Source organism: Phacochoerus africanus, chromosome 9 (assembly GCF_016906955.1).
Source record: "Phacochoerus africanus isolate WHEZ1 chromosome 9, ROS_Pafr_v1, whole genome shotgun sequence".
Lineage (NCBI taxonomy): Eukaryota > Metazoa > Chordata > Mammalia > Artiodactyla > Suidae > Phacochoerus > Phacochoerus africanus.
In genome coordinates this window covers 29,786,657-29,804,401 of record NC_062552.1, presented here as the reverse complement: position 1 = coordinate 29,804,401, position 17,745 = coordinate 29,786,657, and the positions used below count along the sequence as shown (strand labels likewise).

Here is a 17,745-nt window from a genome sequence, read left to right as displayed (position 1 = left end):
TATTTTCAGTTCCTTAGAGTTTCTTCCTACTTTGTTGCTGGAGGAGTCGTCTGCCCAGGTGCAAACACTGCAGCCATTGCAACAAAGGGTCCCCGGTCCCAGATCCCAGCCTGGCTTAGCTTTATTAACACAATCAGTTGTTGTGATTTATCTTCCTCTCAGCTACATCTTATTTTCTGTTTCTTCCCTGTTCCCAAATTCAGGTTCTGTGATATGGATTCTAAATTTCTGGGTCGGATTTGTAATTGCTTCCACTTTCTCTTTCCCTTTGATCCATCTTTCAGGTCCTCTATAGTTTAGATTTTTTTAAAAAAATCCCAATTTACTTTCATTAAAGAATCTTGGCGTTCAAAGGAATATTTAGAGATGAAATTGTCTAACCTACTGCTGCAAGCAGCCCCGTCTTGGTGGGCTAACACAGTATGGGTTATTTCTTGCTGGTCACAGTCCAGCCCGGTTTGGTGGGCTGGGAGTGGAGCGAGGCATATGGTGGCTCAGGTCACTTGTGCTTAGTGGGCCAGGCACCCCTAGGTTTGCGACTCCTCTGCTAGACCAGCTTCACATTTCCAGCACAGAGAATCTGAACCTGCCTTGGATTATTGCTTTCCTTGGTCCAATCAACTGACACCACAGCATGGGGTGGTTACAGACTTTAAATATGGGTGGTGCAGTGGTCATTTTTGTGGGTTGGGGCCATTTACACAGAAGGCAGGTGAGCTGGGCAGGTACATCAAATGAGGTGTTGTTCAGGTAGCCACTTTTACCTCATATGATAGATCTTCATGTAGTTAGAGAAAATCAGCCAGTTCTCTGCTTTCCCATCAGCCTCGTTCTTTCTTGTCAGAGGAAACATCTGCTTTCCTGAGCCAGTGGTGTCTAGGCTATTTCCACCAACCATCCATTTCCCTCTCCAAATTTTCTTTCTTTCTATTTTTTTTTCTTTTTCAGGCCACATCTTTGGCATATCGAAGTTCCCAGGCTAGGGTTCTAATGGGAGCTGCAGCTGCAGGTCTACACCACAAGCCACAGGTCTACACCACAGCCACAGCAACACTGGATCTGTGCCATATCCGCAGCCTATCCTGCAGCTCACGACAACGTCAGATCCTTAACCAACTGAGAGAGGCCAGGGATCAAACCCATGTCCTCACAAACACTATGTCAGGTTTTAACTCAGCCATGATGGGAACTCCCCCTCCCCAAATTTCCATTAAGAACTTCCTGCAAACTTCACCTCCTCGAGGAAGAGATCCTTAGTTAACTCCCCTCCTTACTAATTATTTCCTAGTTCTCAATTCTTTCTTGGCTTTATCCACCCAAGCAAGCAACCCTTAATCTTGCTTGTACAGTCACATAGCATTAATTTTTTTTTTTGTTGTTGCCATGCCTACAGTATGTGGAAATTCCTGGGCCACAGATCAAACCTGCGCCACAGCAGACACCCAAGTCACACAGTAACAACTGTGGATCCTTAACCCACTGAGCCACCAGGGAACTCTGATCTTTAGCTTTTAAAATTCCATGTCCTAGGAGTTCCCATCATGGTGCAGCAGAAACGAATCAGACTAGGAATCATGAGGTTGCAGGTTTGATCCCTGGCCTTGCTCAGTGGGTTAAGGATCTGGTGTTGCCATGAGCTATGGTGTAGATCGCAGATGCGGCTTGGATCCCGCATGGCTGTGGCATAGGCCGGTGGCTACACCTCTGATTCGACCCTTAGCCTGGGAACCTCCATATGCTTCACCCTCGGCCCTAAAAAGCAAAAAATAAATAAAAAATAAAATAAAATTTCATGTCTTAGAGTTCCCTGGTGGCCTAGTGGTGAAGGGTCTTTCGTCTTGCTGGTTTTATGATTGCACCTGGGTTAATAGATACTAATTACATATGGTTATGAAGACTCTAACTTTGGCTGTTATAAAGTGTTGACATTACAGTTATGCAGCCAGCTGGTATCCTCCCATCCCCAGTTTCCATCATGGGTGGCTGAGCCCATGTAAGCGCTGAGGACAAGAAGGAAGAGGGTCCATGTTCAGGCTGTTTCTTGTTCTATTGTGACTGCCTTTTCTGCCACCAGGCTTTCTCCATGATGCTGCCTCCTGTTCTTGGCATTAATGGAAATCTAAATTCACCAGCGGTTTGAGCGCCGGCTGTGGTGGTGGGTAGTACTCACGCATCCTTCAGTTCTCTCCACCGCAGCTTTGAGACCAGTGGCCCCCAAACCCTGGCAAGCATCAGCATCACCTGGAGGGCTTGTTCAAACACCAATTTCTGGGCCCTGCCCTCGGTTTCTGATTCTGTAAATCCGGCATGGCTCCCTAGAATGTGCATTTTACGTTCCTAGGTGATGCTGGCACTGTGGCTTGGGGCCACACGTTGAGAACCGCTGTGAGAAGTCATCAGTTCTCACCCAGGTGAAGATGCTGCCTTCCTTTACAGCCCTTGACATTGGAGCTACGCCACACACCCTCCAGTGTGTGGCTGTCGTCATCCCCTGACTTCCCAGTCACCCCATACACACACTCTCAGAGGTGTAATGGCATCGAGCTCACTCTTTTCTCTCCTCCTCCAGCTCCTGTTTGTCCTGGGCATTTTGACATCCAAGGACCTTCTTGCATCCTAGTTTGGAGAATGTATTTACCTTCTCTGTTCAACAGGTTTCACCTCAACTCTCTCTCTCTCTCTCTTTTTTTGGCTGCACTTGCAGCATATGAAAGTTCCTGGAGGAGTTCCCGTCGTGGCGCAGTGGTTAACGAATCTGACTAGGAACCATGACGTTGTGGGTTCGGTCCCTGGCCTTGCTCAGTGGGTTGAGGATCCGGCATTGCCATGAGCTGTGGTATAGTTTGCAGATGCGGCTCGGATCCCGAGTTGCTGTGGCTCTGGTGTAGGCCGGTGGCTACAGCTCTGATTCGACCCCTAGCCTGGGAACCTCCATATGCCTTGGGAGCGGCCCCAGAAAAGGCAAAAAGACAAAAGAAAAAAAAAGAGAAAGTTCCTGGACCAGGGATTGAATCTGAGCCCCAGTCACGACAACACTGGTTCTTTTAACTCTCTGCTGGGGCCTGGGGATCAAACCCGAGCCTCTGCGGCAACTCGAGCCGCTGCAGTTAGAGTTTTAACCCACTGCGCCACAGCGGGAACTCCCACCTCAACTCTTGAATCTCATTCCTATTACCCACTTGGGGAGTCATAACCTGAACCTTGTCATCACTTTGGACTTCTCTACCAGGTTCCAGTATGAATTTCACTTTTCTTCTCTGTAATCCTAAATCCCCTTCTTTCCAGTTCTCACATCTCACTGCAGCTGCACCTACTCTTGAGCACAAGGAAAGCTTGATCACCTTGGTCCTTGTATTTAATTCATCTTTTAGTGCCTTGTCTTCTAGCCCTTCTCTGCAGCCTGGAACCCATGGCTGATCATTAGAATTACTCTCCATTTATTTGTAGTCTTATCTTTAGTCCGCTCTTTCCAGGGACCAGTGCTGGGTCTTTGCCACAGCCCGTTGTGTCTGTTTTTCAGTGTACCGGGGAAGGTGATAAGAGTAAACATAAATGGAGTGCCCGTCGAGGTGCAGTGGAAACGAATCCGACTAGAAACCATGAGGTGGTAGGTTCGATCCCTGGCCTTGCTCAGTGGGTTAAGGATCCAGTGTTGCCATGAGCTGTGGTATAGGTTGCAGACATGGCTCGGATCTGGCGTGGCTGTGGCTGTAGCCGGCAGCTATAGTTCCGATTAGACCCCTAGCCTGGGAGCCTCCATATGTCGCAAGTGCAGCCCTAAAAAGCAAAAAAAAAAAGCATAAACATAAATGACCACCATATGCAGCAGTTTCCCTAAGAATGATAAGCATAACAAAGAAATCCATGAGCAAAGGTGGGAAAGACTGTATCTAAGTAGGGAAGCCAGAAAAAGCTTCCAAACACAAATATAAGACACTACTAGCCTCTAACACTCTTTAAGCAGAAGAATGATGTGGTTTATATTCATTTCACCAATACTACCTAACACTTTAAAAAAGAGATTTAGGGATTTCCTGGTGGCTTAGTGGATTAAGGATCTGGTGTTGTCACTGCAGTGGCTTGGGTCACTGATATGGTGAGGTTTCAACCAAGAAAAACAAAATAAATAATACATGATGTTTCCTGTAATGTGATTCTTTATCTGCTGTGCAGTACAGTGTGAAATACCTAAGGGAGCTCAAATGAATGCATTTTAAAAAGCGATTCAGCACTGTCTTTGTGTGTATAGGTGCTCACATGTATTTGTTCTGCAAGCCTGGGGAATCTGGGGAAGAAGACAGGTACTGCCTGGCTTTATCCATCAGGATATTGTTTTCATTTGTGATGAAGTGCATGCCCCCTTTTGCAGCATAAACTTTTGCAGTCAAAATGAAAATATTATTTTGAAGAAGAAGGAAATCAACTTGCTTTTGGCAAAAAGGGGTAGACATAATAATACTTCTTGTGTGTCCTGAGGACCTACCCTGTGCTGGGCATCTGTTACCTCGTTTATCCCCTACCATCACCCTGCAAGGCCATATTATGTATTATCTTCATTTTGCAAATGGGTTTCAGAGAAATTATTGTATTTCATTGATTGCAAGATTAAATTTTTAAAAACTTAAAAAAGCTTTAAAAATTGTTTTTAAATTAAAAATTTAGATCTTTGAAATTTGAATGAATCTCATAATTGATGGTGTGTTAGATTTGATAAATTGTACTCTTAAGTATTATATATGTAATGTTCTCATTCATAGTTGAATTTGCTCTAAATCTCATACTTTCCCCCCATTAAATTTGCATTATCTTTTATAACAAAAGCAGACTTTTTACTCCTCCAGATTTTCTCTCTCCCTCTTACACACACACACACACAAACACATACTTCCCCCCATTAAATTTGCATTATCTTTTATAACAAAAGCAGACTTTTTACTCCTCCAGATTTTCTCTCTCCCTCTTACACACACACACACACACACACACACACACAAAAACACATTTTCCTCCTCTCTCTCTCTCCCCCATATCCTTGTATCTCAGTACAAACTAAAAATATCCCACTCAAAAGAAGCTCTGCCTTATGTCAAGCCTTGTGTTTATTTTGAGTTTAGCCATGGTGAACTTCATCTAACTCATGTGTTAGCCTCCTTTCTCCTGCTAAATCACTGTTCATCTGTTTTGTTCAATTCCATTTTTATCCACAGTCTTTAGAATTAGTTGCCTTGACTTTGGGGAAGATCCTTCTCTTTCTTCTGTGTTTAGTTCTTTGGATACATTAGTCATGACTGATACAATAAAAGCATTTTTCTTTTTCTTGGGCAAGTTGGCCCCCCGGGGCTAGTGCTTCTCCAGCTGAGCGCACTGCCCCTCTCTGCTCCCACCCACTGCCCCTGTCAGTCTTCTTGGAGCGTCCCTTTTACTTGGAAGTAGGACACTGGGAAATGAAGATACAAATCTTTGAAAGAAGAATTTTTATCTTAAAGCAAATGTATAAATATCATGGACTAGAATGAAATATCCACATGCACTTTTTTGACAGCGCCCATGGCATGTGGAAATTCCTGGGTTGGGGATCAAATCTGTGCCATACCAGCCACCCAAGCCGCTGCAGTGACAATGCCAGATCCTTAATCCACTGAGCCACCAGAGCACTCCCTCTGTGTGCATTTGTAGGCTGGTGACAGACTACTCATGGCAGCTCGTGGGCGAAGCCACAGGGTTGGGACTCTGGGCCTTGGGAAGCTGCTTCACCTCCAAGTCTCAGTTTCTCTGTCTTCCGCTCTTTAAGGTGGAGTTATAGTGTCACCTGCCTCCTGGGGTTACCATGCAAATAAATGACAAGGACATTGAAGAGAGTGGTGGGCACACTGGCGCTCTCCCGGATGTTAGGAATTTTCATTTCTCTTTGTCTTTCCAGGCGTCCCTGGGCCATTCTCCTCACCTCCCTTTTTGCGAAGGGGTCATGGCAGAGAAGTCTGAGGAGCCCTCCCCCAGGTCCTCTCCAGTGCGTGGCCTTGCTTGTCCTCTGCTGGCCTTTGGTAGTATTTCAGGAATGCGCTGTTTTCTTTTTCTTTTGCAGCAGCATAAAAACGAGTAGTCGTTTTAGGAATTTGGGAGGTGAAGGGGAGTGACTCTCAGTTTCACTCATGTTTAGAATGAAATAACCTAAAAATTTGGAGTAGCATCCCATGGTTAAGATCTCAGAGGTGGAGACGTGAAGAATTTCAAAGTTTCAACTCCCTTTGGAATCAAAGCTGGGACCCCCCGGGTCATAAAATACGAAGTCTGGAGTCAGAAGTTTCTCCTGTAAGACTTGGGGTTTGTGCAGTCTCATCTGGTTAGGGCTTATTTGGGAATGGATTTTCTGACGCAAATGAGGTTTTAAAAAAAACATAGTCTCTCTCTATTTGGTTAACATTATTTCTGCACTTTGTTTCTCCCTGTCAGCTTTAAAAGGAAGAGAGAAAAAGCAAAGCACCCTGCCAGAACTTGGCAGTGGAATTTCAGTCAGCAGAACTTCTCCACCAATGGCAATGATTGAAGTGGCTGCACAGGGAGCGCCCCACAGGCTATTCTGCTTTTTTTTTTGTTTCCTTCAGAATTAGCGTATTTTATTTTTAAATTTTTTATTGAAATACAGTTGATTTATAGTGTTGTATTAATTTCTATTGTACAGCAAAGTGATTCAGCTATACATATATGCATTTTTTTTTTGTCTCTTGTCTTTTTAGGGCCGCACCCTTGGCATATGGAGGTTCCCAGGCTCGGGGTCGAATCAGAGCTATGGCTGCTGGCCTGCACTATAGCCATAGCAATGCCAGATCCAAGTCACGTCTGCGACCTACACCACAGCTCACAGCAACGCTGGATCCTTAACCCACTGAGCGAGGCCAGGGATGGAACCTGCAAACTCATGGCTCCTAGTCGGATTCGTTTCCACTGCGCCATCACAGGAACGCCTATACATTATTTTTAAAAAATATTCTTGGAGTCCTGTTGTGGTGCCACAGGATTGGTGGTGTCTTGGGAGTGCCAGAACATTGGTCACATCTGCAGCTCGGGTCTGATCCCTGGCCTGGGAACTCCAAATGCTGTGGGGAAACCAAAAAAATATATATATATATATTTTCTATTACGTTTTATCATAGGAGATTGAATTTAGTTCCCTGTGGTGCACAGTAGGCCCTTATTTATCCCCTCCGTGTATGACAGCTTACACCTGCCCCAGCCTCCCACTCCTTCCCACTCCCTCTCATCCCCTTTGGCAGCCACAAGTCTGTTCTCCTTGTCTTTGAGTCTGTTTCTGCTTTGTAGACAGGCTCATTTGTGTCTTATTTTATTTTATTTTACTTTAATTTTTTGCCTTTTAGGGCCACACTCGAGGCATATGGAGGATCCCAGGCTAGGGGTCTAATCAGAGCTACAACTGCCGGCCTACACCACAGCCACAGCAATGCTGGATCTGAGCCGCATCTGCCACCGACACCACAGCTCACGGCAACGCTGGAGCCTTAACCCACTGAGCGGGGCTAGGGATTGAACCTGCAACCTCATGGTTCCTAGTTGAATTTGTTTCTGCTGTGCCACAATGGGAACTCCTGTGACCTGTTTTAGATTCCACATATAAGCGATATATGGTATTTGTCTTTCTCTTTCTGACTTCATTATGATAGTCTCTGGTTGCATCCATGTTTGCCACAAATGGCATTAGTTTGTTCTTTTTTATGGCAGAGTAGAATCCTATTGTGTATATGTACACATCTTCTAAATCCATTCATCTGTCAATGGACCTTTAGGTTGTTTCCATGTCTTGGCTATTGTGAGTAGTGCTGCTGTGAACGTAGAGTGTATGTATCTTTTTTTTTCTTTTTTGGCTGTGCCTGCACCATATGGAAGTTCCCAGGCCAGGGATTGAACCTACAGCCACCTTAGCCACAGCAGTGACAATTCTGAGGATCCTTAATGGCTCCTTCACCTGTTGATCCACCAGGGAACTCCTGTATGTTTTCGAATTAGAGTTTTGTCCAGATATATGCCCAGGAGTGGGATTGCTGTGTCATATGGTAGTTCCATTTTTAGTTTTCTGGGGTATCTCCATACCGTTTCCCATACTGGTTGTACCAATTTACATTCCCACCAACAGTGTAGGAAGGGTCCCTTTTCTCCACATCCTCTCCAGCATTTGTTATTCGTAGACTTATTAATGATGGCCATTCTTACTGGTGTGAAGTGGGATGGACTGGGAAGTTGGGGTGGTAGATGCAAACTCTTACATTTAGAATGGATAAGCAATAAGATCCTGTTGTACAGCACAGGGAACTATATCCAGTCTCTTGGGATAGAACATGATGGAAGATAATATGAGAAGAAGAACATATACAGGAATTCCCATCGTGGCTCACTGGTAACGAACCCACTAGCGTCCATGAGGATGTGGGTTCGATCCCTGGCCTCACTCAGTGGGTTAAGGATCTGGTGTTGCGTGAACTGTGGTTTAGGTCACAGATGTGGCTCGGATCCTGCGTTGCTATGGCTGTGGTGTAGCCTGGCAGCTGCAGCTCCGCTTTGATCCCTAGCCTGGGAACTTCCACATGCCACAGGTGCAGCTATAAAAGGAAAAAAAAAATTCACATCTCCTGCATTCAACAACTAGACTGCTTCCCAGCTTAGAACAAAAGTATGTCTTAGAGAAACACTGAACCTCTGTCCAAAACGTCCTAATATGCTTTTGGACCCTTGGTTTGAGATGGAACTCAGTCTGCAAAGGTAGGTGGGCTAAAGAATTGTGGGCAAATGGGAACTTTGTAAATGGAATTAAATTCCAAGTGCGAGGGGGGAGTTTGGTATTCTAAAGTGAAAATGCAATGATTGTTTTGTGGATAATCACTTTAATGATTTACTGATTTTTCTATTCAGGTTTTCCATATCAGTAGTTATTTTACTGCTCTAAACCCATTCTGGTTTTTTATAATTCCTTGTGTGAAATTTTCACATGTTGTCACAAATTTGGGGCCTTTGATTCTTAGTAGATTTCCTTTGCATGTATTTTATTTTATTTATTTATTTATTAAGTTTTTTAGGGCCCCACCCATGGCATATGGACGTTCCCAGGCTAGGGGTCTAGTCGGAGCTGCAGCTGCAGGCCTACACCACAGCCACAGCAATGCCAGATCCGAGCCTCATCTTTGACCTACACCACAGCTCAGAGCAACACAGGATCCTTAACCCACTGAGCGAAGCCAGGGATCGAACCCGCCAGCTCATGGTTCCTAGTCATATTTGTTTCCGCTGTGCCACGATGGGAACTCCTGCATGTATTTTATTTTATCTTTTCCTTTTTACAGCCACATCTGTGGCATATGGAAGTTCCCTGGGCCAGGGGTTAAATCAGAGCTGCAGCTGCTGGCCTACACCACAGCCAATAGTAACACAAGATCCTTAATCTACTGAGCTGGGTAGGCTGGGGATCCAATCTCACAGAGACTGTGTGGGGTCCTTCCTGCTGAATCACAATGGGAACTCCTGCATCAATTTAATTAATTAATTAATTAATTAATTAATCTTTTGCTTTTCAGGGCTGCACTCGTGGCATATGGAAGTTCCCAGACTAGGGGTCGAATGTAGCTGCTGACCTATACCACAGCCACAGAAACACCAGATCTGAGCCTCATCTGCGACCTACACTGCAGCTCACAGCAATGCTGGATCCTTAACCCACTGAACGAGGCCAGGGATCAAACCCACATACTTATGGATCCTAGTTGGGTTTGTTAACTGTTGAGCCACAAAGGGAACTCCCCCTATTGGCTTAAAATTGATGCAGGAGGAGTTCCCTTTATGGCTTAGCGGTTAATGAATCCAACTAGCATCCATGAAGATGGGGGTTCAGGGAGTTCCTGTTGTGGCTTAGTGGTTAACGAGTAAGACTAGTATCCATGAGGACACGGGTTCGATCCCTGGCCTTGCTCAGTGGGTTAAGGATCTGGCCTTGCCGTGAGCTGTGGCGTAGGTCACAAATGCGGCTCAGATCCCGCTGCTATGGCTGTGGTGTAGGCCAGTGGCTACAGCTCTGATTCGACCTCTAGCCTGGGAGCTTCCATATGCCACAACTATGGCCCTAAAAAAGCAAAAAAAAAAAAAAAATTAAACCAATAGGAACCTTAGCGGGGTCAAGGGGATTCTGGGGGAGGATACAGGTGCAAGATTGTTGGAAATGGCTGTGGATGGAATGGACAGAGCAGATGGCCATGCCAGGAGAAAAGACTTCTGGCCAAGTGGTGTTTCTCTCGTAAATAAGAAGAATAGAGGAAGCAGATAATTTCCTCCCCGCCGGGGTGGTGTTGATAACACAGCTGCAGCAGAACCACAAGTCAGCAAGGAAACCCAGAGTTCTGATAGGATTTTTCTTACTCAGCCGTTTGCCACCCCAGGGGTGGGAGGAGCAAGCTGGGCAGGAAAGCAGGTCAGAACCTTGGTGCCTGGGGAGTGGAGGCCCCGGTGAGAGGGAGGGACTGCTCAGCGAATGATTTGGTCAGAGCTTTCATGACGGGCAAGTTGTGTCCCCACTCATTGCCTCCTGCTCTCCTAGGTAGGCTGAAGCTTTCAGACATCTGTAGGATTCAGCAAATATTCTTGATATTTTATTTTATTGTTTTGGCTATGCCTGCAGCATGCAGAGTTCCTGGGACAGAGATTGAACCTGCTCCACAGTAGTGACCTGACCTGCTGCAGTGACAGTGCTGGATGTTTAACCTGCTGAGCCACCAGGGAACTCCTTTTTTATTTTTTTTAAACTTTTTTGTTTTTTTGTCTCTTTAGATCCACACCTATGGCATATGGCAGTTCCCAGGCTAGGGGTCGAATCAGAGCTACCGCTGCTGGCCTACACCACAGCCACAGCAACACCAGAACCCAAGCCTTGTCTGCTGCCTACACCACAGCTCATGGCAATACCAGAGCTGTAATCCACTGAGCCAGGCCAGGGATTGAACCCACAGCCTCATGGATACTAGTCTGATTCTTAACCTGCTGAGCCTCAATGGGAACTTCTTTCTTTGATGTTTTAAACAGAGGGCTTTGTTACACAAGAGATGGCAGAGCTGAGAAGCCCACAGAGGGACAGGGAGGCATCCTGGAGACCATTAAAAACAGGACGCTGCTGACACTCCCTCCAGCTGAAGGGATCAAAGGACCCCGGGTTGCCAGGCAGAAGCTGGAGACATGATGGGGCCTTGCAGCAAAAGGGGGGCATGGAAGAGAAGCCGCTGCATAGACAATGCCCCGGGCAGAAAGAAAGGGAAAACTACCTCCCTCCTCCTTTCCTGCCCCATCACCTCCTTCAAACAGAAAGCAGAGGGCAGAGGGAGTGGGAACAGTGGTCCTGTATTACAGGACTGGGCAGAGGAGGTGGGAGTGGTGATCCCTTGCATTACAGGCTGGGCAGAGCAGGGCAGGGGTGGGTCTGAGAGCAGAGCAGACCCAGGTTGGCACTTGGGTTCAACTTCCCTTCTCTCCAACTCTGCGAGTCTCTGATCCTGCCCCCTTGCCTCTTCCAGATGCCCCAGAAAGCTGCCTTCTGGCTGGGTACACTTGGCAGGTGCACCAGCAGGTTGGGAGAGAGAGGAAGCTCAGGGTTTTCTTCCCCACTCTCCCAGTTCTGCTGTCACATCCCTGGTGTGACTGTGCCCCTCCAGGGTCACAGGTGCAGCTGGTGGCCTCTCGGACCCACTGGGCTGTCATGGCTGTCTTCTGAGCTGGTCTCTGGGGTTTTGGCAGCCCCTGTTGGTTCTCTCAATCCTGCCCTCAGCTATGTCAGCAGTATCTTTATCTCTTGAGTTGCACCACTTGGGTTGCTCTCTGTTTCTTGCTGGGACCCTGCCTGGTGTCCTGAACTGCTGCTCCTTGTAAGGTCGACAGGTATGGACAAGCAGGAAGAGCACGGACCTTGGTGGCAGACAGGGATGGTTTTATTTCTGATTCAGTCACTGGGTAGCAGTGTGGGAAAGTTTGCTTCTGCTATTGTTGTTTTTAATGGTCGCACCCACGACACATGGAAATTCCTGGGACCAGGGCATTGAATCCAAACCGAAGCTGTGACCTATGCTGTGACTGTGGCAACCCCAGATCCTTTAAGCCACTGCAGTGGGCCCCAGGATTGAACCTGTGCCTCTGCAGAGACCCAAGCTGCTGGAGGCCAGCTCCAGCGGCCAGGGAGTGCACACCCTGTCGAGGATGGACGGTGTCGTGAACGCACACGGAGACAGCCTCTTTGTCCCTTCTTTCGGGGCACTGGACTGCTTGAATTTTATTGGCATAGGTAACAGTTTATATAGACAGCTTAATTGTAATGTCACAGTGCTTAGATCATATTTTTAAAGGTTAAACTTTTAGATTACATGGTACAGTAGATATACATTGTGTTCTAAGGATTTTAATTAAAACCAACAGTTACAATACATCATGTAAAACTATAATGGGTAAAAAACATCATGTGGAAAAAACATTATATGAAAATAAGGTGATTCGGTACAAAACGTTTTGTGGTTACTCTTAGCAAGCACCACCCGTTATTGTTTTAAGCTAATCTTTAACAACTAGAAAGGTCACAAGCACAAGCATTTGACATTTACAAAAATTCATTTTTTAGATTAAAGCTTGAGGTACTAACTTCAAAACGTTATGATCAGGGGACAGTATGAGAAAATATCTTTTATATCAAAGCAACTTAATTTCCTAAAACTTAAAAGTCTCCTACAAAATTCATTAAAAGCAAAATTATTATTATGTTTTTCCATCAAGAATAACGTATATCTAACCTATTCCAACCTATTGTACATTCCACAATGACCTAACTCTAAAACCTGTTCTTACTTGTAACAAACTAACGAATACTTTGTTTTTACCTACATTAGATCTAGATAGGGGGAATTCCACCAAGGTGAAGCTCTTATTATTTTATTACTGTTCCAGTTTTTTGTTGTTCCAATTTTATTGAGTCACAAAACAATATAGGAAAATAACAATAAAGACTGAATAATAAGTAAATAACAGGAAAGACTGAATAATAAGTAAATAACAGGAAAGACTGAATTTTCCAAGAAGCGATTTCCATTCTTGCACTGTTGTGCAAAACCTTCATTTTGTTATTGTTGCGTTGTTGTCGGGTTAGCAGGTGAGCCTCATTATTTTTAGAACTTGCCCTCGGAACTGTGCCGCGGGGTAAGCCCTCTTCCCTATTTCTGAACCTGCCCTCAGAACTGTGCGGTTGGGTAGGCTTTTTTTCCTCGGTTAGGAACCCTGCCTCAGAACTGTTCCCTTCCTCGGCCTCCTGCATCTCCTCGGCTGCCTGCACCAAGCTACTGCAGCTGGATTCTTAACCCCCTGTGCTACAGCAGAAACTCCTAGGAAAGTTATTAACCTCCAGAGCCTCAGTCTTCTGGCCTGTGAAGGGGGGATGATGGTGGTTTCAGCTGAACTGAGTGGGAATCTTCTTCACACGGAGTTCCAGCTTCCTCAGCCTCCTGTCGCAGAGTGTGGTCACACTTTTTTTCATATTCATGACTTGAGTCCCTGTCATCCTGGGCTGCAGGAAATTAACTCCCCTGCTGTTAGTATTTCCTGCTCTTTGTAGATGTTCCCCAAGCCGTGCCCTTGCTGAGTGGCCTCTCCCTGCTGTGCCCTCCCGCCCCGGTCCCCACACGTCTGCTGTCTGCTCACAAGGTCCCAGCCCAAGCTTTGCCCAGGCGGGAGTTTCTCCAGGGTCACTGTCTATTGTGAAAACACCGTCCGTGCCAAGGGTCCTGACTCCTGCTTCAGAGAGCCTGGCCCCGAGCCTTCTCTCGGTGGTTCAGTGGGAGGAGGGGAGCAGAAAGAGCTGGTTACAGCCTGACTCAGGTAGTTAAATATTTATACTTTCTGGTCACGAACAGTGGGTTTCAGTCTACCAGGAAACAATCTTGACTGTCCCGGTTGATGACTCTTTTTTCTTCCTTTGCATCTGCAATGTCCTGATGCTGTCCTTAGTTACCGTTGCTATGGAAGGAAGTATTTTGGTGTTTCCTGCCATGCTGGGTGCGGCGGTGCTGGAGCCTCTGCAGTGTGGGCTCATGATACTCGGTCTTCTGGCTAAGGGAGTAACTGTTTGTCAGCAGAGGAGTGAGGCATCCTTATTTTGGTCTCCTGATTTATCACACTGGTTTTTTTCCTTTTCATTGGTTCGGGAGTGCTCATGATCTTCTTAAATAATCAGCCCATTATTTAATGGAATGTAATGACAGAGCCAGCCAGCCTTATCATCTCGACACTGAATAAGTTGGTAATCAAATTCAGTCCCTCCGATATCAGTGCGGGGGGCGAAGTCGGAGCTTGTGGAAGCACACGAGAGCCTTTAGGGATGCAGAGTTTAAGAACTGTGGTTGAGTAATGCTGGGAGGGGAGAAAATGGGGCTCTTGGGAGACTTGGATTCCAGTCTCTTCTATAAAATGGGAACTGTAATCGTAACACACAGCGCTGCTTGATAGGATTGTTATAAGGTCCCCTGATTAACATATGGGAGAGACATTTGTAAATTACCCTGTACTCTATTTTTATTCTTTATTTTTATGTTTTGCTTTTTTGGGCCGCACACAAGGCATGTGGAAGTTCCCAGGCTGGGGGTCGAATTGGAGCTGCAGCTGCCAGCATACACCACAGCTCACAGCAACGCTAAATCCTTAACCCACTGAGTGAGGCCAGGGATTGAAACTGCATCCTTGTGGTTACTAGTCGGGTTTGAAGCCTGCTGAGCCTCAACGGGAACTTTAAATGCTCACGAATGCCCTTGTGAATCACAGCAACTGGAATCTCAATAGTCTTGGCTCTGCCTTTGACATGCGTGACCAGGGGAGCAACTTTATCTCCCACGAAGACCCTGAGTTGGCCTCTTTCCTAAGCCATAGGGGCAAATAGGCCATTTTTCAGCATTTCCCAGGTCATTTTTTGTGTTAACCTCATCTATTCTTTTTTTTTTTTTTTTTTTTTTGTCATTGTAGAACTGCACCTGAGGCATATGGAAGTTCCCAGTTTAGGGGTCAAATCCAAGCTGTAGCTACCAGCCTGCACCACAGCTACAGCAACTGAGTCGTGTCTGTGACCTACACCAAAGCTCACGGCAACAATGGATCCTTAACCCACTGAGCAAGGCCAGGGATTGAACCTGAATCCTCATGCATACTAGTTGGGTTACCGCTGAGCCATGCCAGGAACTACCCTTGTCTATTCTTTCCTTATTTTTTATTGTGGGAAGGGCAGGGATAATGTGACTTTAATTACTAGGTTGGAGAGGAGGAAAAAATCTTGACATTTCAGTGTATCTTTTTCAAGTTAGTTCTTTCATGGAAAGTCCCTATAAAAAATAAGGAGTTCCCACTATGACATAGTGGGTTAATCATCCGACTTGTTTCTGTGGAGGCACCAGTTTGATCCCTGGCCTGGCACAGTGGTTTAAGGATTTGGTGTTGCTGCAGCTGTGGTGTAGTTCATGGCTGTGGCTCAGATTCAGTCCTTGGCCCAGGAACTTCCATATGCCATGTGTGCAGCCAAAAAAGAAAAAAAAATTTTTTTTTAATTTTTAAAAAAGGGTTCCCTGGTGACCTAGTGGGTTAAAGATCCGATGTTAGCACTGTAGTGCCTGGGTCACTGCTGTGGTGCCAGTTTCATCCCTGGCCTGGGAACTTCCCCCACGCTGCACATGTGGTCAGTAAATAGAATGGAATGGAATAGAATAGAATAGAATAAATTGATGTCTCCGCTTTAAAAAAAAAATACAAAGTGTCTGTGATGCATTTGTTGCTTGCTTGACATGTTGGCATGTGCCAGTATAATTTTGTTTCTCTAAAAAGGTTGGGTTTTTTTTTTTTTGCGTGTACTTTGTTTTAAGGTAAATGCTCAGAGACTTACCAGAACACATTTAGGCATGCAGACTTTGATAGTTCTCGGGGAAAGGTCTGAATGCATTTAGTGGTGTATTTTAGTTTTAAAAGATCTATCAATTTAGTCTAGAGGTGCTCCAGAAATTGAGGTCATTGCAATGAAACAGAAGTCTTTATAAAGAATTTCCTGCCCAACAACTCTAGATATATTTATTATGCAGCTTCTCTTGAAGCATTTCCAATTTGCTCATTTGGAGCAAATTTTATGTGTTGAATGCAGCCGGTTCCTAGACACTGACTCATTTTCCAAATATGAGTACCCTTTTTTTTTTTTTTCCAATTGACTTTCTCCTGCCAGTATGTCATCCAACTCTTTTTAAAGTGCTGTCAGAGTCCAGTCACCTCACCATTAACAGGAAACAGGCTTTTTGCCCACTCTTACAAAAGTTGAATGACGTCAGATAATTTGATTTTTAAATTATAAGAAAATGATTAAAAAAGAACAGCTGGAAACCTAACTAATTTCTCAGGCTCAGGACTACTATTATAAGAAGCTTGAGCAAATGAGCTATCCAGAAACAAAAGGAAAATCTGCAGTTTGCATGGTTTTGAGTAGAATGTAGCTGAATTTCCATTTTACTTTAAATATCAAGCAGATGTAATGTGAGTCAGTATAAATAAACCGAGGAGCCAAGTCTTCATGGAAGACAACAGCAGTTTAGTGTGGGCAGATCACTGTTTAAGCATCTCAGCATGAAAACTGGCCATATGCTCAGCACTGTTTCTCTGTATTTAGAATATTGGTGCAAATTCCATCTCTGTATCTAGAAAACAAATGCAGAGGTTTTACAAAGTTAAGAACAAACAACTCATTTTACTAAAGTTCCAGTCATGTCAGCTCCAAAATACCAGACGTTTCAGTACTATGACACCACTTATTCACCTGGACAGTTTTTGCAGCCACAGTGGCTTATGGGGCTGACCAGAGTAATCGTTTGTTTAAGACGAAGTCCTGGAGTTCCTGTGGTGGCTCAGCAGCTTAAGGATCTGACATAGTGTCTGTAATGATTTGGGTTTGATCCCTGGCCCTGCTCAGGGGGTTAAGGATCCGGCATTGCCATGAGCTGTGTGGTGTAGGTTGCAGATGCAACTTGGATCTGATCCGGTGTTGCTGTGGGTGTGGTGTAGGCTGGCAGCTGCAGCTCAGATTCGACTCCTAGTCTGGGAACTTTCATGTGACGCAGGTGCGTCCCTAAAAAGACACAAAATTAAAAAGGTAAAGTCCTAACATAGCCAAATGTACAATGTATAGTGAGGGTTTGATTCAGTCATGTGGATAATTCATTCCCAAAATGTTCTTCATAAACTGCTGAGGAAAAGGATCATTTATTGCTATTGAATTATCAGGTTACCTGCCTCCCCCTCCTACTTCACTTCAGGTGTGCCTGTACCCTTTATCAGAATAACATTTTATAGGATAAATGTAGTTTATCCTTCCAAAGCTTCCCTCCGTTTGCCAGTTCAAAACCTTGGGGTGGGGATAATAACACCTCTAAAATAATAGAAGCTTGTTGATTAGCGGGATGATGCAAAGCATTTAGCGTAGGGCTCAGAATATAGTAAATGCTCAATTAATCTTAACTATTTTACTTTTACTATAAAAGATGTGACCTTGGAAGTTGTTAAATCTTTTGTAGCCCAGTTATCTAGCTATGAAAGAGAATGTTTCAATATAAGCCTGGAAATGCTCTTAAAATAAATATGGTACCTCCACATACAAAGTGAAATATAGAATTTAAATAATTATCCTCATTAATTAAGTAAGACACTTTA

General features: G+C 45.0%; 1 protein-coding gene across 4 annotated transcripts in view; it reads left to right on the top strand.

Moving 5' to 3' along the window:
- The window catches only part of PRIM2 (DNA primase subunit 2), a 373,431-nt gene that overhangs the window by 36,070 nt on the left and 319,616 nt on the right, over positions 1-17,745 (top strand). The window contains exon 1 of one of the 4 annotated variants that reach the window (XM_047794657.1): positions 8,710-8,769. The exons of the other annotated variants lie outside the window; for them this stretch is intronic. The gene's annotated coding sequence lies outside the window, so the exon portion shown is untranslated. Of the gene's footprint in view, positions 1-8,709; positions 8,770-17,745 lie in introns of those variants that run through there. 4 annotated transcript variants of the gene reach the window in all.